The sequence below is a fragment of the Carya illinoinensis genome, chromosome 7, assembly GCF_018687715.1.
Source record: "Carya illinoinensis cultivar Pawnee chromosome 7, C.illinoinensisPawnee_v1, whole genome shotgun sequence".
In the NCBI taxonomy this organism is placed as follows: Eukaryota; Viridiplantae; Streptophyta; class Magnoliopsida; order Fagales; family Juglandaceae; genus Carya; species Carya illinoinensis.
The window spans coordinates 33,195,900-33,210,039 of record NC_056758.1 but is presented as its reverse complement, the minus strand read 5'-3'; the positions used below and the strand labels follow the sequence as shown (position 1 = coordinate 33,210,039).

Below are 14,140 nucleotides of genomic sequence, written 5' to 3'. Positions count from 1 at the left end.
TCATCTTTAACGTTATAAAATATTTTTTGTTTTGGATGGGAAATATTATAAAATTTTATTGAAAAATTCTATTTGTAGTCTCTATTTAAAAGACGTCATGTATAGATATTTTATTAAAAAAATATTATTTTGAAAAAGATATTTTAATAATTTAAAAAAAATTTAAAAATAAAATTATTTATAACTGTATTATAATCTTTAAATATAGATTATAAGTAATATTGCTCAATTTTATTTATCCAATTCCATGCATTCGATTGAAGAAACACAAAAATATAAATAAGACAAAAAGATGAAACTGAAGTTTGGATAATTATCGGAGAAGCAAAGATCTGACTTTGTTTGTACGAGCTGGCGTTATCTTGTCCATGTCGAGCATTCCTAATCCGGAACCCTCCGAAGGATACTCGCGTACATAAATAAAATTAGAGAAATATTTTAATAAGATTTTTGTTGCGGATAAATAAATTCACATATTAATTTATATATTAATATTAATTTTTTTATATTTAAAATTTAAATTAATATTATTTTTAATAAAATTTATTTTTTATCAATCATATTAAATTAATGTACATATTAATATACAGTTGTAATTTAATTATAAGCGATTTTGAACACCAATATGAGTATCTATTTAATATAATCGATTAGAAAGTTAAATTTTAATAAAAATAATATCAATTTAAATTTTAAATATGAAAACAATAATATTAATATGCAGATCGGTGCGTAAATTCGTTTATACATAATAAAACTCATATTTTAATAAGAGTGAAGAGATTATATAAAAATAACATCATAAGTTAAAAATGATTTGATGTAGTTGTTCAAATTTTAAAATTATTTATTTTATATAATATATTTAATGAATCACATAAAATCATATTAATTTATAAAATTATTTTTATATAATTTTTTTATAACTTCCACACTTACCATGAAACTCCACGTGCTAAATATTAATAAAATTTAGTAAATGAAGTCTATGGTTCTGATTTCAGATTTTTCAATCCAAATTTGTTAAAAGAGTAGTGCTGGCGTGCTATCTAGCTTTGTTCGCTGGGTGATCCTTATAGCATAAAGTTGTTTTTATCTTTTTATCTTTTTTTATTTTTTATTTTTTAACATAATTAAATATTTTAAAAAAAATAAAAATATACCTATACATTAAAAATCTCTTTTTTAATCATTAAATTAAAATAATTAAAAAGTTTAAATACATAAGTGGTCAAGAAAAGTAAGTTAGGGTGGCATACTAGCATTTTTCTTGTTAAAAATGATTGTCTTGAAATTAAGGGGAGTCAATAATATTAAGATATTCAGCTAGTGCTTAGAAAATACTTTAAAAAAAAAAAAAAAAAAGAAAAAAAGAAGCTATGCACCAAGTTTATTTATTTTGAGACAGTTAACGAGAAGAAAAGATACACATATTCAACTATTTTCACACTCCTGTTTTAAATTCTGGGTATTTTTATAATATATTTTATTATAATAATCTTTTTTATAAAAATACATTCAATCTAAAACATAATTATAGAAATAATTGTACTTTTATCGTTACTTGAATCCTCACTCTAATGATGAATACGAGAGCATATAATAGTAATTAAAAAAAAAAAAGTGAAAAGCTTACCAGTTTTGATGTTGGGTTAAGTTTAATTATTTATAAGTAGTAGTGAGTTGAGATGGTGGGGTGAGTTTTATATGACTCACTTAAGATAAATTTATATGTGTTTGGATGTTAATATGAATTTAGATATATTTATAAAATGTTGAAAAATATTGTAGGTTCTACGTATAAAGAATTGTTGAATTGAAAAAGATTGCGAGTCTCACATGTAAAGAGATTTTGAATTAATATATGCTTAATAATTTGAAAATTGAGTATTTAAAAATTTGACCATATTAAAATTAAATTAAACTCAATTAATTTCAACTGAGTCTAAGTTCCAAATGAAACCTTTCTACTAGAATCTACAATATAGTGATCTATATTTAAATTTCACATTGAATTTTTACAAAGATTTTTAATTGATTAAAATCCAGAATGGAAGAAAGTATACATTATAAATAAGAATTACGGTACTTATTAATTAAGAGTTATTATACTCAATAGCCTTACACGACACACCTTCTAAGCAGAACAATTCTTCTTTTACTCAGTGTGTGATATACGGCTGCTAAGTATAATTTTTCATTAATTAATACTTTTAGGACTTTCTAACATTGAAATTACCTGAGTGTGCTCTGGCAAAATAAAAAAGGATTGAAAGTAGTTATACATTCTCTTCTAATGAAAATAAAATAAAATTCTATATATGCTTTTTTTTGTAAGGAGAAATGTTACGTCTATAAAAGAATCTTATAGAAAAATTTATAAATTAATGTGGCATGATGAAATGTCATATTTAATCTATAATAAATAAAAGTTTTATAATCAGATGTACTATATCAAGTAGCATCAATTTATAAATTTAGTTTCGTATAATTGTTCTTTTGTAAAAATGCCCTATGAGGTTAATGACGGTTAAATAGTTAAATATAATTGCTTGCTTAGGAATTATGCAGTAGAATGGGAGGTTGTTATAACTTCAATTGTTTTTTTAACAAGAGCAGACAAGCATTGAAATTGGGAGGTTTCTTCGACGAGTAGCTGGCTCAAGCAAGGATCTCCTATGGCAGTTCAAAATCCAATCAAAGAGTACTCATTCATGACACATTTATCTGGCTATTTGGCTGTTTGAGTTCTTAGGGCGTTGCCTACAACAGGAGCTAAAAGAGCAAAGCCAGGCTTCAAGTTGACTTTAACATCCTTTTCTAGGGATATCGAATGCCACACGGTCGAACATCTATTACCTAAAGTGAACTATGACAGTAAAATCTAGTTTGTTTTCACGTATAAGATGAGATGAGATGAATTAAGATTAAACGTTTGTTTTTATAAATAAGATAAGAGATATTATAATTTTTTTAATATTATTTTTATTTTAAAATTTAAAAAAATAAATTTTTTATTTTATTTTACGCGAAAATTAAAAAAAATTGTAAGATTGTGAAAACAAATTAAGACAAAATTTGATATGACAGATCAATTTAAACAGCCATGTGAAATAACATGAGGGGGTCCCGACTCCACCAATGCCGTAAGCATAACTGTCCTGATTTTTATGAGACCCACCCTAAATTGGTAAGGTAGCCCTTCTCAATCCAAAAGCCCAGCCAGACGATAGCCCTCTACACGATCAATGACAGTGTCCATCAATGGCCGATAATTCCAACCTAACCTTTGCCATTTTTCTGAACTCAGTCTTAGTTCTTCCTGCACTTCAGTGAGGCTACCAACGCGACCAGAATGCAAAACCATGATCAAATATGTTATATACAGATCAACTAGGTTGACTTTTAACTAAATAGTTGAAAGAGAAGCCTACTTTTTAGGAAAGTTATAATGAGGGTATTTATTCTTCAGCATGTCCACCAGACTCTGTCTTGATCATGTGAGCCGAGCAAATGTATCTTCCTTCAGCCTCGATCTTCTCAAAAGCCAGGATTAGTGCCTCAGCTACATCACGCACGTCTACAATACACCGAAGCTTGTTTTCCACCGATTCATCTCCTTCACGAAAACATTGATAAAATACAGACACTTCGGAAATACGTATAGCATTCATTTTGACTTGATTAAAACAAAGTTTAGGGGAAAACAACTAAAGTCTCCCATCCATTGATTATTAGTAATTGCAATCCATTAATATATATAAAATACATTGTAGTGACATGTTCTAATGACAAAACTTCGTCCTATTGAGCTCCAAATTTGATCAAAATTTGAAGTTAACTTTGATAGACTCTAGTAAGACACACAGTCGATCAAGGCTTGCACCAAAATCTGGCTAGACTTGTGAGATGTTTAGTCAAGTAAGGGAAACATCACTAAACATGCATAGGATGCACAGTCAAGCAAAGTTCCATCGAGTGGTTTGCTAGATGAGCATGAGAAGTCCAGGTTGAGCAATCAACCCAAGCTTCAGTTTTAAAAGGTTTATAAGTCCCAATTTAACTCTGATTTAAGCCATATCAATACAGGGACCCCCATAAATGATTTTCTGCGACTTCAATTCTTGAATTTCTCACAGCATGAAACTTTAACTTGAGATGTTAGTCAGCCTCATGAACACATACACAGGGTGAGAAGCACATAAACTTTATACACAATTACAAAACGTTTACTACAACCAAAAATACTCAATAACATGCACACAATTAAAATAACAGATTCATACCAAAGAGCTATATATGTAACATGTAAGTACCTTTCAGAAGTCTAATGAGAAATAAACTACTTGCGTTCACAGTAGACTGCAGAATTGGCCCCAAGACGTGTAGGACATATACTTACAACATCAAGCCCACTTCCTTTCCCAAGCTCCAGCACCTCACTTTCTGCTTCTGTATTAGAGAGACGGTACCAGATCTGGTAGAAATACTTAATTAAGCATTGTAGAGAAATATTTGAACACAATCTATACTTTGGAACTGTTATGCAACTAATTTCTGATAACGTACTGGTATCATGCAATGCATAAAATAGAACTCCAAGCTCAACAAAGATCTGCATTTTCAGATTACTTACCTTACTGGTTCTACAGTATTCCGTATCAGACCAACAGGTTTCATCCATAACTTGATCCTTGGGCCAACTTGGATCCATGAACACAGCAGAAATGGAGGACACAAACAAATCGCTTAACTTTTGCTTCAATGCTTGCTTTGAGTACATTTTGTGTGCCCTTCATAGCAGGTTCAATCACTTCTACATTTACAATGATATATTTATGTATTACGAAAATAGCTTAAATATTAAGAAGGTAATAAATAAAAAATATTATGTTTCATTCCACACTCACTTGTAATAATTGTATTATTATGGTTGTCTCTACATAGTTTTGTACTAACTAATGCAAAAACACTGATTTAGAAGGGGAAAAATCACAGTTACTCCGTTATCCTTGGCTCGGGGTTTAGTACTGTATCTGCGGATGAAGGAACTGGACTGGCAACATGGAATACTCCTACACACCCTTCAACTGCTGAACGTATAGAGTCGTAATACAGCAAGTCTGCCTTAAATAGTCTCAGGTTTTCAGATGCCTTCTCAAATGCACTCAAATGAGCATACTTTGCATCTCCTGCACAGTATTTCCTAAGTGTTCATCTCATCAAAGAGCCCTCAAAAAACTAATTTTTAGATGCAAAATAAGTATAATTCATATATACAGAAAAGTTTCACATTTTCGCTTGATATATATTTCCAAAATTTGAATCCGCAAATGAGTCCATATATATGACTTTCATAGCTGTTGCCATAAATTATATAATTTTTTGTTCAAGAACAAAAGGTTGTCATCCATTCCGGTCAGGAATGATGCTAGGATTGAAATTTAGGAGGCCAAGTTAAACATTTTTTACAGGGAAATTTTGTATACAATATTAACAAAATTCCATCAAATTTCTCGTTACAAATTTTATTTAAAAAGAAAAAGAAAAAAAACTCAAATTCTTGGGGTTTCCTCTCTAATATTCGTCCCTGATTCCAATTGCAAGTGATTATAGTGGCCAAAGTCATGAGATATAAGTTATTGTCTAGTTGAAAGGGCATCAGTTTTCACACTCACACAAGAAAGCATTAGACAAGGGGATACAGTCAAAGACCCCATTATTTCATTGAAATAAACAACGCTGGTCGAAAAAAGACGACATTCTCAACCCTGGAAACCAAAAGAACAAATCGATAACCAATGACAATACTCCACCGAGATTATTAACCGGAATTGAAAATTTAAAATTCAAAATAAAGTAGGCAAAGAAGGGTGATTCCAGAGTCAGATAGATGAATGGAACAGATAATCTTGTAAAGAAGAGTGATGGAATAGAGACAAAAAATAAACAAACGGAGAGAAAGTAGACAAATACCGGGTCGCCTTACGGTTGCGTGGACGAAGTAGTTTTTAGAGAGGTGAAGGTTGATGAGCCATGAAGCAACGAAGCCTCCTCCCCCTGTTACGCATACGCTTGCTTTCTCACCCGCCATTTCCAAATTGTCAGCAACCCTCTCACTCTCCGTCTCACTGACATCCCCCTTACTCGTGTGTCAAAACCGATATATATAGGGCCCCCAACGAAGTGACCACACAGATTTGACAATTTTGTAAGTTTGTTTTCAAAATCTATTTGAAAGTGAGTAAAAATATATATATATTTTTAAGGGAATACGTATTTTTCAAATTACAAATATTAGAAATAAAAATTTAATTACAAGAATAATTATACATTAATATATAAATTAATTTTATGTGATTGATTAAAAAATAAATTTTATTAAAAATTATGTCTATTTAAATTTTAAATATAAATGAATCAGTATTGATACGCAGATTAGTATATGACTTTGCTTGTATATAACAAAACTCATCTATATTAGATTAGTCATTATATTTTTTATAATAATATTTTTTATTATTTATATTTCTTTAATTATTTTTTATTTTTATTTTCATAATCTTCAATATTCTCTAACAGTCATATTCATTTTCATCAATTGAATCTAACAATCTATAATATTAACAGCTTGGTTGATAGAGTTGATTATAAGAAAAGACACTAAATTTACCCTTTAAGTAATTTCAAGAGAGTAACGTTGGCATGTTGAATTTTTTTTAGACGATAAAAAAAAGTAAGTATTACGCAAAAATGCTTGTTTTTGAAATTTTTTATTATAATACATTTAATTTCTCTATCGCACGCTCCCCTTTTGGCTGTTGGACAATGATAGATGTAATTAGAGGGCGTAATCTTTGGGAATTAGGATTTTAAAAGGTCGAACGTTTTTCAATTTCCTTCTGTGTAATATTTGTTCGGCTGAAGGCAAGTATTTCTCTTCTTTGGTTTAGAAGATGGATGATTTTAGTAATTCGTAAACCCATCACTTTTGGAGTTTCCACCAAATACAGCCAATTAATCTTTCAAGGTGGAAATTAAAATCCCAAAATTCACTCTAGGTCCCGTCAAAGTTTGGGAAATGGTAATCACGTCTTATTCAAACCTTAAATAATAATGTGGAGCATACTAAAGTTTTAAAAACCGTTCCGTTCTGATTAGAATAGTCGGAATTTTTCATGCCGGAATAGTGACCAAAATAAGGTAGGTATCTATTTTGTTTCAGGTCAAATTCTGGCCATTCCGATCAATTCTAATCGGATTCTAGTATTCCAGCCGGAATAATAATTTTGATCTGAAATTAAAATTCAGATTAAAGAAATAGCTCTCTTGTAAATAAGTTAAAAAATAATAGATAAAATTATATTTTAGAATTTAAGTACCCATTTCCGTGCACTAGACTCCAAACTTCTGCCAAAATTTGAATCATTTTCTACTTTTTAGTTGTTTTGTACTTTTTCTGTCAAGTCAAAGTTTATATATATATATACACGTGTGTGTGTGGTTTTTAAATTCACCAAACGACCAACTCAAATAAAAGTTAAATTTATTGTAGTTTATAAAAATTCTGCATGCAAGTCAGGGATTTACTATAGTTTTAAAAATAAAATAAATATATTAATAAATATGTATATTTTAAAAATTTATATTAAAAAATATTATTAAGTTTCTCAATATATACATTTTTAAAACTTGTATTGATATTATTTTAAAATATAATTTTTATATATATAATTTATTTATTTATTAACTATTCTAAAATAATATATCAAAACGTATCGATATTAAAATATTTCATTTTAGTGTATCGACCGAAATGCTAAATGAAACTGATTTCAAAACTTTGGAGCATACCATATCGTCTAGATCTTTACCATTTATGCAGCATCAGAAGCAAAAAGGTCTTTACCAGGACTGCAAGTCTGCAATAATGAACCCCACATCATATCCAAATTATATAAATCAGTATATTTATTTTAAAAACCCAATACATATTTTTTTTTTGAAGTAATATGATCTAACATTCATCATCTTCGTCACTGCTCTGCATATATGCATGCAGTTGTACTTCTCCATCTCACAGTGATTGATCTGTGCGAGTGCTCCCAAAAGGAAACCAACTTTGGACTCAGTAAAAATAAGAAAAACCATTAATGTAGGGTTTAGTGTATAAGGGAAGACTCCTCCAATCAAGCTCAAGATGATTCTACCTGATTTCTAGGCTAAAATTCTGTCTGTTATAGTTGGAAAAATCCTATGTAATTGCCTTACAAATGTTAGGCTCAATTTTAGCTTCTTTCCTAAAACAGATTGTAAATACTTGTATATATCTCTGATTCAAATCAATCGAAAGTGTGTGAGGAAAGTTTTCAAATATAGCAATAAGAAATCTCTGTGAATATTTCTTGAAACTTCATCATGGTATCAGGAGAGCCATCCTCCACCGAGAATTCGATCCCCACCCCAGAACACACCCACAACCCGATCCTAACCCCTCCATCCCCCACAGAAATCCCTCTTATTGCTCTCAATATCACCTCCCAGATAAATGAAAAACTCACCCCATCTACTTTCCCTCAATGGCGTGCCCAGTTTGAAGCCCTACTCATTGGGTACAATCTCCTTGATTATGTTAATGGAAATAAACCGTGCCCCGACTCCAATAACCCCTCCATTCCCAGCTCTAACCGAACCCACTGGATACGACAGGATAAACTTATCCTTAGTGCCATTCTGGCCTCCACAACCACCACCATCACACCCTTCATTTCCATTGCCAAAACCTCTCAAGAAGCTTGGCATAAATTACACACAATGTATGCAAACAAGTCCCGAACCAGGGCAATGCAACTAAAGGAGGAATTGACTCTGATAAAGAAGGGAACCCAGACAATTCAAGAGTACCTGCACACTGTTAAAAACCTTGCAGACGAAATCTCCTTTATTGATCATCCCATTTCGGAAGATGATCTCACTCTCTACATCCTCAATGGTCTCGGTGCCGATTTTCGAGAGATTGCAGCTCCTATCCGTGCACGGGAACGTCCGCTCACTTTTGAGGAGCTCCATGATCTCCTTGTAGGTCACGATGCCTACCTTCGACGCTTGGAAGTCACCACCCAGCAGCTGGTTGCCTCTGCCAACTACTCAAATCGGCGAACTAACGCCGGCTTTTCCTCTGGGAATTATCAGCCTAAGGGTTTCTCCAAACCGAAAGGCTCGGACAGTACCAATGGAGCCCAGCAAAATACTTCCTCGGCCAACTATCGAAATAACACTGGCCCACGTGATCAAAGAAAGTATAAGCCCACTGGCCAGCGCCGTTACACCCCAAAATGTCAATTGTGTGAACAAATGGGCCACACTGCGAAATACTGTCCCAGAATTCAATTCACTGCAGCCACGGCCAACTGTGTCTCCTCCTCACCAACCCAAGGTACGAAATGGCTTATTGACTCAGCGGCATCACACAATATTACTGGAGATTTGGCAAATTTATCGGTCCATTCCGAATATGATGGCACTGACGAGGTTGTAATCGGTGATGGTTCAGGTTTGCATGTCTCTCACATTGGTTCATTGGTTCTTCATTCACCCACACGCATATTTCATTTAAATGATACCCTTTGTGTTCCCAATATTAAAAAAAATCTCATCTCCGTTCACCATTTTACCACTCAAAATCGTGTTTTTGTTGAATTTCATCCATCTTTCTTTCTTGTTAAGGATCTAATCACGGGGGTGATTCTACTCAAAGGTGCGTGTGAAAATGGCGTTTATACCTTTCCGGAGTCTATGGTGAAGCCTTCTACACCAATGGTTGCCAATGTGCATGAAAGGACCTCAGTTGATGGGTGGCACAAACGCCTTGGACATCCGTCTCAGAAAATTGTTCATCATCTTGTTAAATCTTTTTCTCTTCCAACAATAAAAGAAAATAATGTTTTGTCTCTTTGTTCTTCTTGTTCAATCAATAAAGCTCACAAGCAACCATTTCGGCAAAATAGTTTTCAAAGTCATGCACCACTTGACTTAATTTACACCGATGTTTGGGGTCCTTCCAATTCAATTGGAATTGATGGATCCCGCTATTATTTGATTTTTGTTGATCATTTCACAAAATACATTTGGTTTTATCCTATGGAAACCAAATCCGGTGTTAGCACAATTTTTCCTCAATTTAAACACCTTGTGGAAACTCGATTCCAATCAAAAATCAAATCCATTTATTCGGACAATGGTGGAGAATTCGTGGCCTTAAAAAAATATTTCTCTATTCATGGAATAAGTCATTACACCACTGCTTCTCATACACCACAACAAAATGGTGTTTCCGAGCGTCGTCACCGTCATCTAGTGGAAACGGGCTTAACTCTTTTACACGATGCCTCCTTATCTTTGAAATATTGGCCTCATGCATTTTCCACGGCAGCTTATTTGATAAATCGACAGCCAACTTCCCTTCTAAATCATAAATCTCCTTTTGAGGCATTATTTAAACAACCTCCAAATTATTTAAAATTAAGGAGATTTGGTTGTTTATGTTTCCCCCTTACTCGGCCTTATAATACAAATAAGTTACAGCCCAAATCTGTCCCTTGCCTCTTTCTGGGCTACTCTTCGGCCCAAAATGCCTACAAATGTCTTGATCCACAAACCAACCGGTTGTACCACTCACGGCATGTCCTGTTCGACGAAACCCAGAATGCTTCCTCTGCTAGTTCCGTGTCCTCCTCTTCCTCGGCTAGTGCTTCACGCATCAACACGGCATCTTCGTCCATTCCGCAACCTCCACCAGTGACTCCGGCAAGGGATAACCTGTTCGCACCACCTCCAGGTAACGCCTCTTCTCCCTCATCCTCTAATTTCCAGCATTTATTCTCTGATGTTTCAAGCCCTAATTCTTTGATGCCTGATTCCAATCACTCCACACCACATTCACATGGGATTTCCGTCCCTAATGACACCAATTCGGACACGGTATCTATCAATCTTCCATGCGACCCACCTGCACCACCGATTACTCGCACTCATTCCATGACCACACGGTCAATGAACAATATCCATAAACCCAAGCAGTTGAACTCTACCACTAAACATCCCATTCCAAACACCATAGAACCAAGTTGTGTGGGACAGGCCCTTCGTGAATCACACTGGAGATTGGCCATGTCAGAAGAACTCACGGCTCTTATGCGCCATAACACATGGGAATTGGTTTCTCCTCCAAATACTTGTAAACCAGTAGGATGTAAATGGGTCTTTCGGGTAAAAAGAAAAGCTGATGGGTCGGTCGATCGTTACAAAGCACGGCTTGTAGCTAAAGGCTACAATCAACGGCCTGGGTTAGACTATAAAGAAACTTTTAGTCCTGTAGTGAAGCCAGCTACAATTAGAACTGTTCTTACTGTTGCTGTGATGCACGATTGGCCTTTAAGACAGCTTGATGTCAACAATGCCTTCTTACATGGCAAGTTGACAGAAACTGTCTATATGGTCCAACCTCCTGGCTTCAAAGACTCTTCCAAACCTGATCATGTTTGCCGCTTAAACAAGGCTATCTATATGGCCTAAAGCAGGCTCCACGTGCCTGGTACTCGGCACTAAAGATGGCAATCATGGGTCTTGGCTTCCAGAATTCCAAGTCTGACTCTTCTCTATTCATATACCACACGAACTCTGTTATGTGTTATTTATTGGTATATGTGGACGATTTGGTAATCACTGGCAGCAGCTTGGATTTCTTATATCATGTAATTGAACAACTTGGAGTTCAATTTTCCTTGAAGGATATGGGCCATCTTCACTTCTTCTTGGGCATGGAAGTAATTCCTACTAAATCAGGACTTTTCTTATCCCAGCACAAATATATTTGGGATCTACTTTCCAAAACAAATATGTTGGGTGCTAAAGAGGTGTCTACTCCGCTGTCCACAAGCACGGTGCTGAAGTTACTTGATGGCACAACATCTTTTGATAGCTCTGAATTCAGAAGTGTCATTGGAGGTCTCCAATACTTATCACTCACCCGTCCTGATATTTGCTTCTCAGTAAACAAGTTATCACAGTTTATGCATAAACCGACGGTAACTCACTGGGCAGCTGCCAAGAGACTACTCCGCTACCTGAAACAGACCATCTTTCATGGTATTCACATCAGAAAAAATTCCAGTTTTGATCTCACAACATTTTCAGATGCTGATTGGGCAGGGAATTTTGATGATCGTACCTCCACCTCAGCATATATAAGTTTTCTTGGATCAAATCCCATTTCTTGGAGCTCAAAAAAACAGCGAGCTGTAGCAAGATCTTCCACAGAAGCTGAATATCGATCCCTTGCCAATGCAGCCTCTGAATCTATGTGGTTATTATCTCTCTTCAAAGAATTGGGGTTAACACTATGTGGTTCACCAAAACTGTTATGTGATAACTTGGGTGCAACACATCTTAGTTTCAACCCTGTTCAGCACTCCCAGATGAAACATATCCAGATCGATCTACATTTTGTTCGTGACATGGTCCAAAGGGGTATTCTAAAAGTTCAACACGTAAACACTCAAGATCAGCTCGCTGACTTACTTACCAAACCCCTGTCACGCCAACGCCTGGATATTCTCAAAAACAAGATTGGCTTAGCCGATGGCAGCTCCATCTTGCGGGGGCATATAAGGGAAGACTCCTCCAATCAAGCTCAAGATGATTCTACCTGATTTCTAGGCTAAAATTCTGTCTGTTATAGCTGGAAAAATCCTATGTAATTGCCTTACAAATGTTAGGCTCAATTTTAGCTTCTTTCCTAAAACAGATTGTAAATACTTGTATATATCTCTGATTCAAATCAATCGAAAGTGTGTGAGGAAAGTTTTCAAATATAGCAATAAGAAATCTCTGTGAATATTTCTTGAAACTTCATCATAGTGGAAGACTGCTGCTCTCTTCCTCAGTCAATTTCATCGTGATCTCATTTTTCATGTTTGTTATTAATGTTTGTCCAAAATCAAATATAGGGATAAATATTAATAATGCATGCACATCTCTTTTGACCCTGACTTCCTATTTACAGACTCCCAAATCTTTTTTAATTATAAAATTGCATGAAACGACCAAGATCATAACCTGCATGACCATATGTGTGAAAACTCATGTTGTTTATATTTGTTAAAACTAGAAACTAATTTAACTCAATAATACTTTTCAACATGATTAGTTTAGTTGTTGAAGTGTACTAAGATCAACTCAATTCAGTCTAATTATAAATTAAGTCTAACATTCAAACAAATGACTCTCAAATTACTAAACTCATTTCAATTCAAAATTTCTTATACATGGAACTCATAACTTTTTTCAACTTAACACATTTTTATACACGGGATTCATAACCTTTTTCAATTTTTCATAAACAAATATGAACTTATGATCTTAACATCCAAACACATCTAAACTCATCTTGAGTGGGCCTTACAAAAATTACTTCACTATCTCAGCTCACTACTATTCATAAAGAACTCAACTCATTTCAGCTCAGCTCAATATCTAAACGTAGCAAATCTTGTCGTTCTTGATCTTTTTTTTTTTTTAATGCGATACATAATTTTAAATAATTTTATTTAGCAAATACTTAAATGGAATATTACTTAAAATGGGACATATAATAAATATAATTAGAGATATTGATAGTTACGATGGAAAATAGTATTTATCGAAAAAAATATCAATTTTCATGAAATCATCTCGGTAGAGTAATATGTATATATACATTCCTGATGTTTTCTTGAAAAAGAAGAAAACAAAATCATAATAATCTATTGGGGATCAACTTGTCTGTGTGTGGGCACCAGCTTTCAACATGCATTAATTCCATTATGTTTACTTATTCTATTTGTGAAGGTTATTCTAAGTTACAAATCTTTGGGTTCAGTTAATGTTGCATAACAAGTTAACAACAATTCGCATGTACTGCTGATGTACAACTTTTTGCTCAATATCGTGATCCCCAACAATTCATGCACATCCTAATGGTCATTTGTGATAATATTTTTAAATCTACTCAACTAAATTTTTTTGTTCCTACATGGTTGACATAATTCCTAAATTATTTAATAGTCGACATAATTTGTCTTACAAGAAAACTGAACCCCTC

The 14,140-nt window shown here is 33.7% G+C and overlaps 1 pseudogene; it reads right to left on the bottom strand.

The window, feature by feature from the left end:
• Window positions 1–2,996: 2,996 nt before the first annotated feature.
• Window positions 2,997–6,137, bottom strand: LOC122317568 (annotated as a pseudogene).
• Window positions 6,138–14,140: the final 8,003 nt, after the last annotated feature.